This window comes from Oreochromis aureus, linkage group 8 (genome assembly GCF_013358895.1).
Source record: "Oreochromis aureus strain Israel breed Guangdong linkage group 8, ZZ_aureus, whole genome shotgun sequence".
Lineage (NCBI taxonomy): Eukaryota > Metazoa > Chordata > Actinopteri > Cichliformes > Cichlidae > Oreochromis > Oreochromis aureus.
Window position 1 is genome coordinate 23,899,231 of NC_052949.1, and position 19,958 is coordinate 23,919,188.

At 42.1% G+C, this 19,958-nt stretch overlaps 1 protein-coding gene across 1 annotated transcript in view; it reads right to left on the bottom strand.

Annotated features, from left to right (window-relative positions):
- cacna1g (calcium channel, voltage-dependent, T type, alpha 1G subunit) overlaps nt 1-19,958 on the bottom strand; it is a 321,041-nt gene that overhangs the window by 180,658 nt on the left and 120,425 nt on the right. The window lies entirely within an intron of this gene.

The following is a 19,958-nucleotide window of genomic DNA, read 5'->3' on the forward strand; positions in this document are numbered from 1 at the left end:
GTGATGATCCAAATACTGGACCAAGACCCAGTATGTACTGATGGTCATTGTTTTTCAAATAAACATCAAAGTCTTCATTTTTGCAGATAGTAATGTTAATGTGATGCTAACATGCTATGCTAGGCCATTTTATTTTGATTTGCATTTGTAATTTGATTTTGTGATTTGACTTTTGACCTTCTGCTGAAATGTTGAGGATCACCAAATTTCTTATGGTTCATCGTTTGGGGAGCAGATTTCATTTCAGATTTAGGCTACTAGGTTTGGTTTAGGAAAGATTGTAGTTTAGGCTTACATGGATTCCTATTACGACAGTTACTATTATATATTATACAATGGCATTTAAGCACACCCAGTAAGGTTAACTATGGTAATTGTGTGAAATGATGATGTGACATCCCACCTTCACCTCTAAACATCCTAATCAGATGTATTTTGCCCACAACAAGTGTGTTAGAAACGTAACGACAGTGACATTTACCAAATAGGAGTATTTTACAACCAAGACTTAAGTAGGGCTGGATATTTTACTCAAAACTATGGCTGATAACCATATGAAGGTGTTGAGAAGTGGTTCTTAAGCTGTATTGGTGGGGATAAAGGTATTGCAAGCAGGTGCGACAGGATTGTCAAAAATAACAGAAACCTGTTATAGATCTGGTATTTTATTGTAATTCTCTTATTTTTCTTTGCTTACTGGCCCCGTTACACTGGGTTCAAAATAGGAGAGCAACATCCTTGTGACTGGGAAAAAGTGGAACAGTCTTAGACTGATTGCAAGGAGATGAGGCGACCTACCTGTGCAATTGCACAAGTCGCCTGGTGGCAAGCAAAACAATCAGCTTGGCAAATGTTTTTCCCAATAAGCTGCACCATTGCCTCATTATCACTATTATTTGCCAACTTGACCCCAATAAGTTGCAAAATGTCAGCAGACTGACTGCATCTTATTGTCGTTTCATGGCCTTCTTGATGTGCCAAAGATGATTTAAAGACAGCAACTGACTGCGACTGGTTGCAGACCAAGCAGTAATGTGGCTGAAATAATTTTGGTCTCAAACCACTGTTTTCCCCTAACATCGACTGGCCTCTGTCTTGTTGATTGTTGGTTTTTATTTTCCCTTCTATTCAATTTTCAGTCTCAGTCAGTGCTCAATTCTTTCCTGTTTAATTTTTTTAAGGTTTCCTGCTTTTGTTTCCCTCCTGTGTGATTGACTGCTTCTCCCTCTGCTGCTTTCACCTGTGTCTGGTTCCTCTCTTGTGTCACTAATCAACCTCTTTTGTATATAACATTTTTTCTTTTCGTCTTTCGTCAGATCATCCATTTAACTCCCTGTAGTGCTTTTTCATTTTTTCTCTTTCACTCCTCATGTTCTCTTGGATCTCTGTTCTTGTTTTGGATTTGTTGAATTCAAAGGAAAATAAGCCAATAAAGGCTCGCTGTCCTCTTCCATCCTCGCTACACCACACCATAGCAAAACAAAACACTAGGGAACAAAGAAAATGTATTTACAACTGCAAGTAAGTGTCACTAGGAAAAACCATCAACATCAGCAGGTTTCAACCTACAGGGTCTGTGAATGTCTGTAGACAATTTTAAGGCAATCTCTCCAAAGATTAGTGAGATACATGTAATTATTTATACTTCTTCATCCTTTTCCTTTGATTGATAGTGACATTCAAAGGAATACAGGAAATATGTAAAGAAGGTGGAAGATAAATGATCGCGCACAGTCTGGACAACCTGAGACTGAACAATGGAGCTCTAAGGATTTGTGCCTGTGTCATACATTCATCTCTCTATCACACAATTATGATGGCACAGAAGGGATGTGATCACTGAAGAAAGCTGCACAGCATATTTCTATAACATACTTCTTTATAAAAGCACCTTCGTGACAGCTCTCCTGATGGAGAATATCTGCATTCCCATGCAGCACTTTCTTGCTACTTTAGTGGCCGACATCCACGCCAGACTCCGGCTCTAATATTAGTCATACAATATGTTTGATGTTTAAAAATATCCCACTGAGAACCTTTGACAGGAGCGTGATATTTTATTAATTCCTGCAGAGGGATCCTCTTTTCTCTTTAGCCTGTCTCCAGAAGGTCAGGCTCCCCATGGCTCAAGAAAGAGATAACAACCTCCTTGGAGCTGCCAAGTATTTAATGTTTTGCTTAAGGGCACTTCAGCAACTCAGATGCTCGACATCCACAATGGACCCTGGGACTAATGATGGTTTTGCCACCTTTTCGTCCTTAACTGAGACTCGAGCTAGAAACGTCATTCAGTCCAAACAAACCGCTGATTGCATTAATCAGTATTCCTGCCCTCATTACTGTCTGTCTGGCTCTCTGACTGAGCCTCGGTACTCCAAATCATTATCAAACTGGACTCCAGACAAAAACAAGTGGAGGAATGAGGACAGGAAAGTACAAGAAGAGAACTTTGACTCTCAAAATATGAAAATCAATAAATAAATGAACGGGAGGGAGGAAGAGTCGGAAATGAGAAGGGAAAAGGATACAGCGCAAAGTAAAATAAAAAAGAGGAAATCAAGAAAATTTCTGGAAGGAGATCAAGGTGCAGGACACCCACTGATACATGAGTCATCGCAAGATGAAGAGAGAAATGTATAAATATATCAAATCCTGTTAGCTTAAAGAGAAGCTAGCTCCAAAGTTCACTGCAAGTAAAACATGGAGATTCGCGTGGGAATCAATGCATGTGAGAGTCTGTTTACAATTTCAAATCTTATTCAGTTCTATTTTTGGAAATCATTCATGTAGTCTGCATAAAAAAAACCAAAACCTCACCATGCTCAACACATGAGGGTCATACTGCTATTTCCAGGGTTACAACCTATCAGACGGCTGTGGAGCAAATAACTGCCCCGGGTTCACTCCCTAATGCTGACCATACATCACTCCAGATGTTTTACGCACCACTCATTGACTCCAAAGAGGCAGAAGAGCCTCAGAGCAGATTGCTTAGTGATGCATAATCTCCCAAAAGAAAAGACAGAAGGAAAAAAAACCCAAAACATTGTGTTCAGTGTTTGATCTAAATTTAATCTGAACTGTCTGGATGCTGGAACTCTTCTATGAAAGGGACCACACTGGCCATAAACTGACATGTGATAGTATGATGTGGATTTTATACATTGTCATGGAGCGTTTGTTTACGGCCTGAAACCTGAGGCCTTGTTTTGAGCAGTAGCCTCAACTAGGAATCATAGGGCCAATCATAGACTGTATATAAAAGATAGACAGTACTTGTTGAATTCTCACTGTGATGTGGAGTGGTGGAACTGACTGAGAATAACACACTTATATGTTAGCAACCTGTCATACCGCGGCACATATAGTCCTTTATAGTGCTTCTAGATTCTAATCAGGACCTGAATTAACAAGGCGGCCGCCGTGCTTTAGTTGGAAAGGTTTGATACTAGTCGGCAGGAAACCGTTTTCTGAGGTCTTAACTCAAGAGTTATTCCATTTCTTTATCAGGCAAACCTAGATGTATTGTTGAAACTGCACTCTATCCTCCTTTATTAAAATATCTCAGATATATGTAGTCCAACTTCTCTACACTGACAAAAGGAGGAGTTTCACTCAGGAATTAAATTAGATCATAAATAAGCTCAACCTCCAGCCCCAAATGACACCATCTTGTAGCTCAGAGAACTCCTGTCATAATTCAGTGTTTTGAAATTTCCTGCAGGTTGCCTTTGGTCACCAAAACCCAAAAATGATCCATGAATTGGAAGCATAGGTCACTTATAAATGACAAAATCAAGTCGAGTTCTCTCTCACACTGCACAAAACTACAATGTATATTAGAGAAACTTTATAAACAAATATTTCTTTCTTTGACAACCGTTCAAGTTCAGCCTTCTATTGTTGACTTGACCTAAGATTTTGATTTCAGCAAAAATTTAATGTACAGTATGCTGAATCACACCACTCCAGTGAAACTCAAAATAACATATAAAACTATGTATTTACTCTGATTTCGTCATGCATAACTAGCTATGAAGGGTTTACGTGTGCCTACATAAAGGCTACATACGAAAGCTCCATTGTGCCCTTGTTAGTCGTCTTTCTGCTCAAAAATGCTTTGCATATAGAGCCGCTAGATAATAGGGAGCAACGGCCTGTCGGAAGAAACAACATGACGGTCCAGCTGTTGACAGATGTTACAACCCGAGATGCATGACCAAAAGAAAACAAGCGTTGTGTGAAATGAGGAAGAGCAGAGACATTTACCGCCACGCTGAGCCTCAAACGACTGAATTGCTTTCTCCTCTAACACCCCATCTTTCCATCTCCGTTCTGTTTTATTCTGCTGAAAGGACCCATTTCTCCTGTCTCCACTGGGGAGTAATTACTCATCTATTTTACATTAGACAGTCAATGCATGCCTGCAGAGTCTGTAACATAAGAAACCCCTGTTATGACTCTGTTAAGTCTCCCAATCTCTCTCTCTCTCTCTCACACACACACACACACACACAGGTTTTAACAGACCCGACTGAAGACGCACAGCGCACAGTCATGATAATGTACAGTGTTCATGCACACTGGAACATATACAACATGGGACCAAGCCTTCGGGGACTCTTTAAAGTGACACTGAGCGGATGTCAGCCAGCTCAATCTTCTCTAGTGTTTGATCCAACCAGGCCCACACACACACACAGACACACACACACACACACACACACACACATACACACACACACACACTCTCTCTATATACAGCTGGGATTTTGTATTCATCAAAGTCAACAGGACACGCTGGCGTGAGGCGTTCCCACTGGAGCGTACAGTACTGGTGGTGCAGTACACGATTACAGGCTCTGTAATCTGGATATTGATTTGCCAAAACTTGTATTACACATCAGTGGAGCGTGGTCTCGATGAACACGATGAGATGCGATGTCCAAACATGCAGCCAAAGCCGTGCAGGTACTACATCAATCGCAGGCATCGAGGCAAGTCTCTGAGGTTTCCTCTAAAGCTGCAGCTGTTTACTAGAAAGAAAATGTGTCGCTATGTGTGCGTTGTGTCACTGTGGTTCACTGGCTGTACGTCCATGCGGAGACCAGAGAAGCCTAACACACACACGAACACACACACGCGTCTGCCTCTGAGGGAATAGACACCAGTGACCTGTGGTGAACGGCTCACTGCTCACACACTCCCTAATTTTTACCCTCCACTGGATCCTCTCTCCGGGAAGAGACTTAAAGAGACAGACAGAATACTTTAACCCCACTTTAAATTTTCTGCAAACTTTTTGGCACGCGTCCAAAGAATAATGGGACTTTCACATTAGGGGAAAACAAAGCGAAAAAGTTAATTATGTTATATCATCCGGCCTAATTCCAGTTCAGACGAGCGTCACGAAATTGGCTTTCATTCGGCGTGACAGCCACAAAAGTGTGAAATGGACCAACGAATGGCAGCGGGAGAACTTGCGGCGACTGGGAGTGGTGGGGTATGTAAGAAAATCAAATCAAAATATGGCTGAAATAAAAGTAAAGACCCGAGTCATACAGTATCCTTGGGCAAATTGAAACCAATTAATGGGCGTATCACAGCTTAAAAACCAGTCCTAACAGGGCCAACATTTCATTCATGTTTTGCATGCACTGCTGTTGCTCATTCTGTTCATTGCTACGCTGCTTTTGCCCTTCATTTTCCAGAGATCATTTGCCAATAGAAAGAGTGCTGGCTGTACTGTAAAGTCTTTGTCTTTTGATATTGCGTAGGTGGCAGGTAACGCTCTTCATCCTTCTATATTTATTCCAAACAAAGCACTGTGGCTGCTGCCAGATATGGAAAAGCCTTCACTTCCTGGGCACCAGACAGACCCTGTAAAGACTAACCAGACACAGACTGTTTATAACAGCTATTGTAAAAGCTTTGTACTTTAAACTCTCTCTATGGGATTGTTTATGATTAAGTAGCAATTAATTAGTCAAATGTAAACCTATTACACATATTCAAATGTACAGAATGTTGACCCTTTTCTGCCTGCATGCACGTGTTCATGATAATACAGACGCCGTGCATGCATTAGTGAGGCGTTTTCATATGAATACAAGAAGCGTCCTCCCAGGCTGAGGAATGACGGCAGTGGGGAAGGACCTCTAATGGTTCCAATCCCCATAGACTCTTTTTGTGAAAAACTTTCCAACTTTAGAGCAGATTCAACGTTTAAAGACTGCCATACAAAGCAGTTTTCACCTCTCTGACTAATATGTAGGTGATTGATTTTTATAGCTATTAAAGATTAAAGACTATTTATTACAGATTATTGAGGCTTAAAATTAATTGCATGGTGACCATGTAGTTAAAATACTTTGGGAATACCATGAATAAGAGGTCTCAACCCCTAACTCACAAACTTACATTAAGTCAGCTAAACCAAAAAAACAAAAGTGAACATAGCTTGACGCAGCTACCTCTAAGCTAATGGTTCAGTGAAATAAATAAAAATAGGACAGATATCTCTGTGCATCTACAAAATAAAAATCGCTGCCTGCCTGTAAATTGCCTGTAAATTGTAATAACCATTTAGAGCTTGAGGATATTGCACACTCACAACCACTTTGAATGCAAGAAGAATGATAACAGGTTGTCTGATGGGAGGCAACCTTTCTGCAAACAGTTGGAGACCGACTGTGATCACTCTGATTGTCAAAAGTTTGTAAATAAATGCTACCTAACTAATAAATACAGACACATTCCCAACATGTATGAATGAGTCTTTGTAAATGAGTACAAGTTGAGGGCTCTCAACTTAACTGGCTGTATTCTGGTTATATTTCTATAGAACAGGAAATCTGCTGAGCACAAATGTAACAGTTGAATGTGAATTTCTCTTAAAGGTGGATGTTTGTGATTGTAGACAGCAACAAATGTGTGATTTTTGACTAGATAACACAGTTAATTGCTGTATTATCAGAAACAGATTGCATGCAACTGTCATCTTGACCCTATTCAGCGCTGACTGGTATCAGACTGACTTTGTCTTATGGCGACATTTATGGCAGGACATCATTTGCAGTTGAAAAAAAGTATTCCGAGTACTGCAACATGTTAGGAATCACAAGAATATTGCATTATTAGTGAAGCAATGTGAAACTACTGTATCGTTGGGACTCTGGTGAGTTCCAACTCTAGTGGCTATGTCCATCTTTTACATACAGTCTTTGCACAAATACTGCAAACATACTTTTCTTCACCATAACAACAATTCAATGTTGTTACAGGAATAACAACATTAACAATAATAAAAATAAAACAGAGAAAACCCTCACAATCATATGACCCCATATGAGCAAGAACCCTCCAGCAGAACCATCATCAGGAAACAGAAGAAAGCAGTCCTACATGTTTGTTTAACATGTGCATTGAAGGACAAAACGACTTCAAAAATAGCTTTTCAGTGTTACTGGAGCTCAAGGCAACGCCATCCAGAGTTAGCATCTGGTTAGATGCGATATTTCTAAGATTTTTAGGGCCGAGTACAATAACCTCAATTTAGAAGCAGAAAATTAAGGTCTTTATGTTTTTAAAAACCTGGATTGTCTCCTTTTTTTTTTTTTTTTTTTTTTTTTAACCTGTCCCGTTTGGTTCTTTTGCCATCAGAATTATTGTCTGAAGGCGAAGAAAGATGCCCAACGGATTTACTTTACCAAATGGACCATCCCAGCCTTGCCGTAATGGTCCATCTGATTCACTTTTTATTGTTTATTTTATTTTCACTTGCTGAATACGGGACAGACTTGACTGGTGGAAAGAAAGGGGAGAAAGAAAGAGGGAAAGAAAAAAAAAAGAAAAAAAAACCTGAGAAGAGGGACGGGGAAAAAGGGCAAAAAACAAAGACCAACAAAATAAGCAGACAAAAAAATACATATATCGATCACCTGGATCACCTGTTGAGAAAGAAAAAAGAAAGCAAGCAGAAGAAGACAAGAGTAATAAACAAGAACACAATGATATATGGGAATATGACAGTAAATACTAAATATTAAACATTATGGTGCAACACGTGAGATCGACAGCGCACAGTGTGCTTTGAGGTAGGAGCTCAAAAGGGTGTAGTTTGTGTGTGTGATCACCCGTGTGTACACCTGTGAGCATGAACAGCGCTTGTTTTTAAAAAGGTTCCTTCATGTAATGATCTGCTAGAGGGTGTGGGGGCCACTGCCCCGACCTCCAGGGCATGAAGCAGGTATGGAGGAGATCAAAACTCCAGACATCCAGAGGCCCCCAGAACACAAGAGACCAAGGAAGACCAACAGAGGGGCAGCCGCATGCTATCCCAGAAAGAGCTGAGGAGAGTCCCAGATGAGGGGTCACTCAGCAGCCGCGGCGAGCAGAAGCCAGGGGTTGCAGTGACGTGCCCATGAGCTCCGCCGGCAGCCAGCTGTGCCTGAGTGACCGAGCCCGGGCCGAGGCCGAGGCACCCCATCCCGAGTGGCCCGAGCGAGCCCCAGGCTCCATGCCCCGATAAGCAGCCGCCAAGGAGTAAGCCGGTGGGTACCTGGGCGCCCACCCCCGGACACAAAGAACCACCAATGCACCGAGGGCGTCTGCCACCGGCAGGGGAAGTGGTGGGGGGAGATGGGCCTCCAAACCTTGGAGGGCCTGAGATGTCCCCAGAGAGGTGGGGTCTGAAACCCAACCTGACATATAGACACAGACATACAGGCACACACAGATACAAACATCTATTCCCACCCTCATGCTCTCAACACTCACCCAACGTGGAGACAGACATAGAGAGACGCTGTACACACAATCACACTCCCCAAGCATACTCTAAGCCCCGGGTCTAGGTACCCTTGCCCCTGGAGGGGGAAACTGCGCCCAGACCCAGGTGGTGTTACCCTTTTCCCTGCGGTGGGGAGAAGCAGACCGCCCCGACTCCGCAGCAGCAGGGAAGGCCCCACATTCCAGACCCCAGTCGGACGGCCAATTCCTCCTCCTAGCCCCCGCTCCAGCAGGCCGCAGAGAGAACGGGGTGTGGGAAGACTCAAACCTCCCTCCACCCGCTCATATGTAGTGTTGATGTATGTGTGTTCTAAGGTGCATTTAAAACCCAGGAGGGCATGGAGCTACCTGCCAGAGCAGCAGGTAAGCGTATAGCCCCTCCTGCTAGCCCTCAATGTCTACGTGTATTTAAAATTGAGAGGTGGGCAGCGACGCCAGGGGTGAGGTGTACACCCTGATGGTGATTGGAATCCGTGTAGCGTGCCCACCCCCAAGATCCTATATGTATGTGTAATGAGAGTGTGAGTAATGTGAATGTCTAAGTTGTGGGATAAAATTGAGGCAGAGGCAGCCAGAAGGGGACAGAGGGGGGGGATGTCTCCTCTGCACCCTGGTGACACACCCCTACCCCAAGGCCCTACATGTGTGGGTGATTGTGGTGGAGCGGGAAGAGGAGGCAGCTGGAGATGGGGAGGGAAGGAAGGAGGGCAGTGACCCCTCCTGGGGTCAGCTCCCCCGCTGACCCCAGTAGGCACCCCCATACTCTGCAACCCGCCAGGGAAAGGGGGCCCAGGCACATCCAGACCGGGGCCCAGTGGAGCAGCGCCTCCTGGCCCCACAGAGCCCGGGACAGTCCACCCGACCCCACCACAGAGAAAACTGCACCCACCCCATCATCCACTCATCTTCCAGACTACACAAGACAATAGACGCCCAGGCTGAGATCTTCCTCCACCTCTCCTGTATCTCCCCCTCCTGCAGAGAGAGTTCCTGAAGAGAGGAAGGCTCCTGCAGGATGTGACAACCTCCCCCACCAGTTGGAGAGCCCCCCAGGTGGTTCAATGCACAGGCGGCACCCTGCGCCAGGACCGGGCCCCCATACACCCACCCGCCCACAACCCCGGCAACACACCAACCAGGACCCAAGCCCCTGAGGCTTGGCCAGGGCCCCAGCCCAGATACGGAGTGCCCCCAGAACCTCACGCCCATCCTGGACCCACCCAGGGGCAGCCAGGCTACTAGGTCAGTAACCCACGTCCGTCAGCTCAGACCCTCCCCTAGCCCTGCTGCACGCAGCCACGAGGAAACCGTCACCTAAGAGCCAACAGAGCCCCTAATTGGCCATGACCGCTACCCCGGGTTGAGCCCCCCAAGGAAGATGCTCCCGGGGAACCCCCTGATGCCCTAAGCCTGTCCCTACCCCCACACCAATCACAACAGTGAAGGTGGGACCAAACTAAGACCCCCCACTAGGTGATGGAGCTGATCAAAGGAGCCCAGAGCAATTGATCTGATGTGGTGGCAGAGGCTGTATCAAGACTAATGTGATCTAATAGATAATTTCTATATTGGTTAGAATTAAGATTATTTTTATTTTTCCAGTTCATGAGGACTGTTTTCTTGGCTATGCATAGGGCAGTAAAAACCATATGGGCTATATTCTTTTCCGGAGTGACATTATCTAAGCTGACCAACAAACATACTAAAGGGGAAGTGGGAACGTTACATTTCAGACACTTTGATAAGTCTTCACATATCTCACGCCAAAACTTCTGAACTGGTGGACAGAACCAAAGAGCGTGGATATAATTGTCCGGTGAATTGGTTTGGCAGTGTGAGCAGTTGTTGGTAGACGTAAAGCCCATCTTGAACATCCGATGACCTGTATAGTGCACTCTATGTAGTATTTTGTATTGAATTAATTGAAGACTGGGATTTCTAATTAGATGAAAAGTTTTTAAGCAAATCTGAGACCAGAAGTTTTGGTCAAAGTTAACTGATAAATCCGCTTCCCATTTTGCAATAGGAAGTGATATTGATTCATCTGTTTTAGAAAGCATTCTGTATATTTTGGATAGTAATTTGGGGTTTTAAGAGAAAGAAATTGAACCACACTTGGTGGTGTTTGTAGTTCAACTTGACCCGGTTTAAATCTCTTTTTTACTATGGATTTAATTTGTTGATATTCTAAAAATCTTTTCTTGCTGATCCCATATTGTGTAACTAGTCTGTCAAATGAAATAAATTCTGTTCCTTCTAATATATGTTCTAAATATTTGATTCCTTTACTACTCCAATCTGAAAAGTTTATCATATTATTGTTTTGTAATATGTCAGGGTTGTTCCAGATAGGTGTACGTTTGCATGGGATTAATGAAGACTCAGTCAGCTTCAGAAACTCCCACCATGCTGTCAGAGAGGAGCTGATGTTGATGCTTTTGAAGCATTCATGTCGTTGGATGTTTGAGCTGATAAATGGTAGATCTGAAATCTCTAGATTATTGCAAAGTGCTTGTTCTAAATCTAGCCAAGGTTCATCTAAGAGGGTATGTTTTTGCCATCCTGAGATAAACTGAAGCCTGTTGGCTAAGAAGTAGTGCTGAAAGTTAGGTAGTTCTAATCCTCCTTTATCCTTGGTCTTTTTTAGTGTTTTTAAGCTGATACGTGGGGGCTTATTTTTCCAAAGGAATTTGGACATATATGAATCTAGAGATCTGAACCAATCTTATGCGGTTTTAGTTGGGATCATTGAGAATAAATAATTTATTTTTTGGTAATACCATCATTTTTATAGCGGCAACCCTTCCCATGAGTGATATGGGTAGACATTTCCACCTAGCCAGATCACCTTCTACTTTCTTTAAAAGTGGGATATGGTTTAATTTAGTTAGATCTGCAAGCTTGAGAGAAACATTAATAGCTAAATATTTTATATTTCCTGATTGCAGTGGAGTAGAAGAGGAATTATGGAAGGAGCAATTAATCGGAAGGACTGTAGATTTTGACCAGTTAATTGAGTAATCTGATATTCTTGCAAAAGAGTTTATCAGTTCAATCACCCCAGAGATATTGGTTTGTGAATTTTGGAGAAAATTCAGTCGTGACTCAACCCGTGTCAACAGGAGGAGGTAAGTGACGGAAGTGACGGACAAGGTAAGGGACTCATGTTGTAACTGACGTCAGACGCCGGAGATTTTGGCGGAAAATTAAAGCGAATGGTAGTTTAGATTTCAATAAATTCCTTTAAGCTTCAATCTTACCAAATACATTTATCAATTGTCTTACAACTAACGTTATTTGTCTAAATAATCTCCAACACCCTGGAGAACAACGGGGAGAGTTTAGAGGCTCTCCAAGATTATATTGATCAGTGCTTTCAGGATCTAGTGATGAAGAAGGCCCAGTGTGCAGCTTCCCCGGCTAAATCTGAGACGCCATCGTCGAAAAGACTTCGCCCGGCAGATTCCCCCGGCACAACATCGCCAGCCGGCAAAGATATTGCCGACATACTGGAGTCAATCGACAAGCGATTGTCCACTTTCGACGCAAGGCTGTCCTTGGTGGAGCTTCTTCACCGGGAATTTAAATGCTTGCGAGAGTCCCTGGAGTTCAGCCAGCAGCAGGTGGAAACGCTCGCTGCTGAAAATGCCACGCTAAGGGAGTCGGTGAAATGTCTCACAGAAAATGTTACCCAGCTCAATAGAGAAAATAAAAAAATAAAAGAAACGGTTATTGATCTACAAGCCCGTAGCATGCGTGATAATCTTGTATTTTCTGGTATTCCAGAAGCCGCTGGAGAGGACGTGCAGACCACGGTAAAAAGCTTCATCAAAACCCACCTGAAGCTGCCGGAGGACACGGTGAAGAACATCGTCTTCGATAGGGTGCATCGCCTCGGCCCCATTCGGGCTGCAGCCGGGAGACCACGTCCTATCGTGGCCAAATTCGGCCACTTCAAACAAAAGGAACATGTGAAAAGCCGCGGCAGGGAATTAAAAGGAACGGACTTCAGGGTGAACGACCAGTTGCCCAAAGAGATCCTGGAACGACGCAGGGTCCTCTTCCCAATCCGACGCGGCTTCATCCAGAAGGGCTCCCGCGCTGTCATCGCTGTGGACCGGCTGTACGTGGACGGACAGCTCCACCGCGACCCCGACATCACTCCGTGGCTGTATTAACTTCACACCAGATAAGAATCTGCTACACCCTTTCCCCATCCACTCACACTAACTTGCATTAACATCTGTTTAACTTACTAGTATCAAATCGCATCTTAAGTGTGATATCATAGCAGTATTAACACCGTCACTCTCCGTCAATGGTTTGATTGGAATGTTTCCGGGGTTTTTTTTCTTCTTTTTTTTCTCTTCTTGTTTTTTCTTCTCTCCTTTTCCCCCTCTTGTTTTTATGCTGCTCACACTTGTCCTTGGTTTCTTTCTTTCTTCTTTCTTTCTTTCACTGCTTCGATCACCTGCTTCCACACTCATCCACAGACAACATCCTTTATTTCGACACATACGCACAGCACGATCACGCACAGTCATGCGCTCAACGGCAGCACATTTACATCAGTCAGACAGCGCACACAGTCGTATAGGATACACACACTTAAGCCAAGCGTACTCATATTAGTAAATATGCAAACACATAGTCAGACTCAGGGAGCATCTCGCCACACATTTCTTCTCTCTCTCCCTCTCTTTATTTATGAACAAGTGATGTATTCTCTCCACCTGTCTAAGCGACACACACAGCATACACCCCTAGTTATACACAGACATCTATGGGTGAACTAAGATTCGTTACATGGAATGTAAATGGAGCTGGCTCCAGAGAAAAGAGGTTAAAAATATTTAACCAACTCAAAAAACTACAGGCAGATGTTGTCCTTTTACAAGAGACCCACAGACCTCTTAGAGGTTCGAATGAACTTAAAACACCTGAGTTTCCTAATGTGTTCTCAGCTTGTTATAATTCTAGACAAAGGGGAGTAGCAATTTTAATACATAAAAATATTAATTTCACAGTACTCGATACAGTTATAGATCCAGAAGGCAGATTCTTAATCATTAAACTATCTATATGTGATAAAAAGCTATGTATTGTAAGTGTATATGGTACAAATGTTGATGATCCCTCATTCTTTCACAGTTTTTTCAGTGCACTCTCTGAACACTTAGATGGCACACTTGTTCTTGGAGGCGACCTCAACCTTGGACTAAATGAAGAATTGGATAGGCTCAATACAGCAGGAACTCAGCGTAATTGGCAGTCCACAAATATAATCAAACAGTATATGAGCGACTTTGGTCTTTATGATGCATGGCGCCCCCTTCACCCCACCAGTAAGGAATATACTTTTTTCTCACATGTTCATCACTCCTACTCTCGTCTGGATTATTTTTTGGTCAGCAGCTCACTGCTGAGTGACATTTCAGACACTGAGATTCATCCTATAGCTGTCAGCGATCATGCTCCTGTATCTTTAACACTAATGCACAAGAATAATACTACGCCAAGTAAAAACTGGAGATTTAATACATCACTGCTTAAAGATGAAGACTTTATTAAATATTTTAAAAAGAGTGGACTTCATATTTAGACTTTAATGACACTCCCGGAACATCAGCTTCTGTTTTATGGGAAGGAGGAAAGCTGTGATGAGAGGTAAAATAATTTCTTTCTCATCACATATAAAGAAAAAGAAAACAAAAATATTCAGGAATTAGAAAAACCATCAAATCACTAGAAGAAGCCTACGCGTCCCACCAAGATCAGGAAACATTGAACAAAATACGCAAAACAAAACTAGAATTAAATGAGATAATTGATAAAAAACAAAATTCTTAGTACAAAGACTACGCTTACAAAATTATGAACATAGTAATAAATCCGGTCAATTTCTAGCAAACCAGCTAAAAATAAATAAAGAAAAACAACTATATGTGCTGTTCAAGATTCATCTGGGAACACAATATATGAACCGAAACAAATAAACAACATTTTCAGGGATTTCTATAAAACGTTGTATTCACCACAAATAAACCCATCTAAAAAGGAAATTGATCAGTTTTTAGACAACATAACTCTCCCAAAATTATTAGACACTCAAGCAATGGCACTGGATTCGCCACTGACATCAGGTGAACTCCAGGAAGCCCTGATAAGTATGCCCAATAATAAGGCTCCAGGTCCAGACGGCTTTCCTGCAGAATTCTACAAAGAATTCTGGACGATTCTAGCACCAGTTTTTACAGAACGTTGTTGGAAATCAAAAGAAAATGGCAGACTTCCATCAAATATGAATTCTGCAAACATTAATCTCCTGCTAAAACCAGGCAAAGACCCTGTATATCCCTCAAGCTATCGTCCAATATCCCTTATAAATGTAGACCTTAAAATAATCTGCAAAGCTCTCTCGAAGAGACTAGAGAAAATAACCCCCCTCTTAATTCATCCTGACCAAACTGGTTTCATAAAAGGTAGGCACTCATCAACAAATACACGTAGATTACTGAATTTGATAGACTACTCATACAGTAAAAATCTTGAAACTACAATATTTTCTTTAGATGCAGAAAAAGCGTTTGACAGAGTTAACTGGAAATTTCTATTTGCAACTTTACATAAATTTGGTTTTGGATCTTCTTTCATCAACTGGTTAAAAATATTATATAATTCCCCAACAGCTTGTGTCAAAACAAATGACCAGACATTCTCCAGCTTCTGTCTCCTGAGGGGCACCAGGCAGGGATGCCCACTCTCCCCTTCACTGTTTGCAATTTTTATCGAACCACTAGCAGCAGCAATTAGACAGAATTCAGTAATTAAGGGCATAAAATGCAAGAACGTGGAACATAAAATCAGCCTTTATGCGGATGATGTGTTACTCTTTCTCCAAAATTCACAAACCTGGATTGTCTCCAATACAATCCTCAAACTATCCCTTTGTATATTTACACTTTCTTTATGTTTAATTAACACTACCAATGTCAACAGGTCTCCACTGGCTGGAAAGCGAAGTTCCTTTCTTAAAATCCTCATTCTTGATTTAAATAAATGTGATCAAATTGGTTTAATCTTTTCAACACATGTAAACTTGCAAATAAAGTGTTTCTTTTTATAAATAAAGTGGGTTTTTTTTTAATAAATCCAAGCTGGGACCTCAGCTTTTTGTCCTCTGTCTGTTTCTCGTGCGTTTACCCATTCTTTTTCTCTTGGCAGTAACATCTGGATGGGATTCCAGTTGTTTGCGAACTACTGGCATTTCTCCTCCTCCTGCTCGGCAGTCCACCACTAATTTCCATCTCCCTCATCTGTCTGCTTCTTATCTCTTTCTCCCACTGCCTCCTTCTGCGACACAAGGAAGTCCCACTGCCTCCCCCCATTGCTGTGATTATGTCTCCCTGTGCACCTCATAGCGTATGCAGCTACAGTGAGACAGCGTGATCGGGTAATGGTACGGTTCATTTGTGCGTGTATGTGCTGTTTATGATATTTTTCATGTACCTGCTTATAATAACTTTCAACTTTGTTTATATGCCACCATGTGAGTCTATCTCTCAGATGTAATTCCCCTTTATGGGCACACTTAAACCCATCACACATTTTTTTGTCCTCTGTGTTTCCATGTGGATTCAGTGTTTCATGAACCTCCCAGCCTAAACAGTGGCACCACACACCAGCTTAACAGCCCCCTGTGTGTGTGTGAACGCCTGTGTTACTTCTCACATTGCCTGAGAACAGGGGTAAACACACGTGTCCGCCAGGCTCAGACAGACATCAGCGAGTACTGCAATCTGGATTGCGTGTTATCAATGCGTCAAGCGGGTGCCAACATTGCACGCCCTCTCATCACCCCCTGAACGGAGCCTTTATGCGTTAAGTGCACTTAATCACCAATGTTGAGTGCACTTAAAACACTCCCTAATGACTTGACATGGCTCACTCACAAATCCTCAAGTGTCAAAGCAGTTATTAGATACAGTATTGCACCCAAGAGTGCAGTGCCGCAGCTCTTGACAAGTAATCAAGATGTGCAGAGCCATTCCTTTGCGTGATTCGAATACCAGTACCATGTGTTTGTGGACATGAGCGCAGGCCTCTGTGTGTAAACAATCAGCAGAGCATCGTGTCGGGATGGGAGTCAAATGACTTTTAAAACAGACAAGACTGTTGAAGAGTACGATACCAACTGACCTCCGAACAGGTGTGGCAAAGAAAAACTTTACCATGTCGCCAAGTTCCATAATTAGTAACTATGAAACAGTTTGTGGGGCTTTTGTGGACGTAATGTTAACATCTGTTGTTGCTGACATAATGCTGTCAAGGGTCCACATCTGTATGTGCTGAAGTAGTTGCTAAAATTAGATGAAGGAACCAAAATCTATAACTATCCTTACTTTCTGAAGTGAGGACACAAAACTGAGGTACTTCCTGCTAACTGTTGCAAGACAACCTTTGACAACGTAATTCTAGCCAGAGACAATCTTAGTGCATTAATTTTATTTTTAGTGCCAGTTCACAATAAGAGTCATCTTAAGGTGTTTATTTCAACCCAGCATATTTTCCATTGATTCAGATGATGGAGCTCATTGTCGTATGCTAACTTGCCAACACTGTTCACTTCCAATTTAGAGATTCAGGAAAACAAGAAGTCAAACAAAACAGCAACTAATGGAACAAGTCTGAGCTGACTCTACTCTTATGCGATTTTTTTACATGACTTGTTTTAAATATTGTTTTCAAGCGTTAGCATAAACTAGCTAACTTTAGCAGTGTTGGCTTTGCTAGCTGTATTGAAGTTATTGTTCAGCAACAACTTGCCAGGTGACCTAATCACCCAACACAGCCTACTGATCAACACCATGCTGGAGAGTAACAACATTAAACGCCTTTTCTTGCTGTTGTATTAGATTTAATCTCACCAGTCTTGGAGAATCAACTCCTAAAAGCTGATTTTAGCAAGATTGATGCACCACCTCATAGCATGGTTTTACCAAAGCAATTTTTAAAATCGTGGTTGCCTGGATTGTTCTTATGCATAGACATGTTTTAGAAGTAAGGCATCAACATGTTCAACTCTATAGTCTGTCAGCCTCATCTTCTCTTCATCTTTCACTTCTGATTGGACAGTAAAAAGTAAAGTTTGACTCATGTCCTGCTATCACCTATATAATGGATTGCATGATAAGCTTGCACTGCAACTGATTACTGTTTCAGGTATTCATGTTCTTGTTAGCTGGCTGTACATGTACTGTAGGTCCCTAATCTATGCAGCAAAATGGGCATTCCAGGCAGCTAATTTGGGGTTTTTGCTTTTCTGAATTATTAAAATTGGGTCTGGAAAGTATCATGTCAGCACGATCAAAGAGCCATAGTAGCAATATAAATGGTCAAATAGCCAGACTAAATAAAGCCACAATTATCAACCAAAACACTGACCAGATTTATCCCATTGTAAGTTAATATAAATAAAATTCAGTTCAATTGTTATAACTTTCCAGGTGACACCTGAAACCACTGCACTAAAAGTTGAGGAAAGTTCAACTTTTGTACAGCTTTCTTGTGTTTGGCAGTGTGGAAGTACCGTGAGGATTTTGGATCCCAGCAGTCAGTCAAGCAGCGTGTCTTTTCTTCCTCGGATCTGCTGCGGAGCTCAGCACTTCTGTTATTGTTTCTTTTGTCTGTTCAGCTACGGTGCCTTTCATGGCCAAAGCTTGCAACAAACTTTGGATTTATGGTTCATGAAAGTCACTGCCAGCATTGTGAGCACATTACTTGTTTTGCAGGAGCGGATTTCTTGCAGGAAAAACCAATCGAGCTATAAGAAACATAGACAAATTCCTACTGTGTACATTAACACCTGTTCTTAGGCTTGAGTCACCATTTGAATGAGCTGAAATGATATCGACCAATGAAGCCCTTCCAAAAGAAGTCTGTATCTCCCTTAAGGTAACTGTTTTTGGTTTTTTTACTGCCCTTTACTATAAAAGGCAGCTTAACAGACAGGACAGGATCTACAGTGTGCCTGAAACAGGTGCCATCAGGTCTGCAAAAACACTTCCTTTCCACTCGTCTCCAAAATAAATCTTAGCCACTATGTATGCTAATTTTGCCTGTCACAAGTCCTGAATGCCATTATCACCAGGGTCAGGTGCTTTCATCACATGCACACACAAACGCCCGCAGATAGGCAGGCAGACAGCCATACCTGCCGATGAAGGCCTTGTGTGGTGAGGACAATGGGATATGCTAACTGTAATCTGCCATTCAGCTGAGATCCAGTCCTCACAGGTGGAGAGAGATAATATTGTAGAGAGATTTTTTTTTTCAGCTCAATCACCACATTTCATAGTGGCAAGAGTAACAGTGCACACAGACACACACGTAAGATGTGACATCTCCTCATCCTCCAGTCACATGCTAGGTGTGTGTGTATTTGATATCTACTCAGGGTTGTAACACAGTATATTGTTACATCGATGCTTATTTTAATTCATAACATGAAACATTAAAGTTGACCAAATGCACGTTTCCTTTTATGTCATATGTATACATACTGTAACTTAGATATCCTAATATGGTCATCTCAGGCAAACATCTCTGGCTGTGTGCATAGAAGTCCCACCCACCTGCTATTCAAATCCTTTGTTTGTGAGGGGCAACCAATCAGTAGAAAGTTGGTTTAAAGGGAGGGGGAGAGCAGATTAGGCTGCTACACCAAAGTCCAGTATGAGATAAATAAGGATTATTTGGTACTGCGAATCATGAAAAGCTATCGTAGTAGAGGCCAAAAAAATAAAAAAATAAAAACATAAAGGAGTTGCAAATGTGACGAATTTAAAACCTTTAAATGAGTAATTTATTTAACAAAAATTACAGCAATATAACGGTATGTATACAGTATGTATACTTCATTTTAAAAGACCGCAGTGGATGTCACGTGATTCCACCCAACTGTGTTAAGTCATTGAGTTAAGCTGCCAAAACACAGCATCTCATTGAAAAAACACACTATTATTTAGGTTAGCTAATACAACTGTGTGGAACCACTCGACATACCCTCTTTTAAGTGAATCCAAAAAAGGCTTTTTTTGAGTACCCCTAGTCTTCCTCATCTTATTTGGTCTCCTGTTCATTGCTCATCTCTCGCTCATTACCTGTTC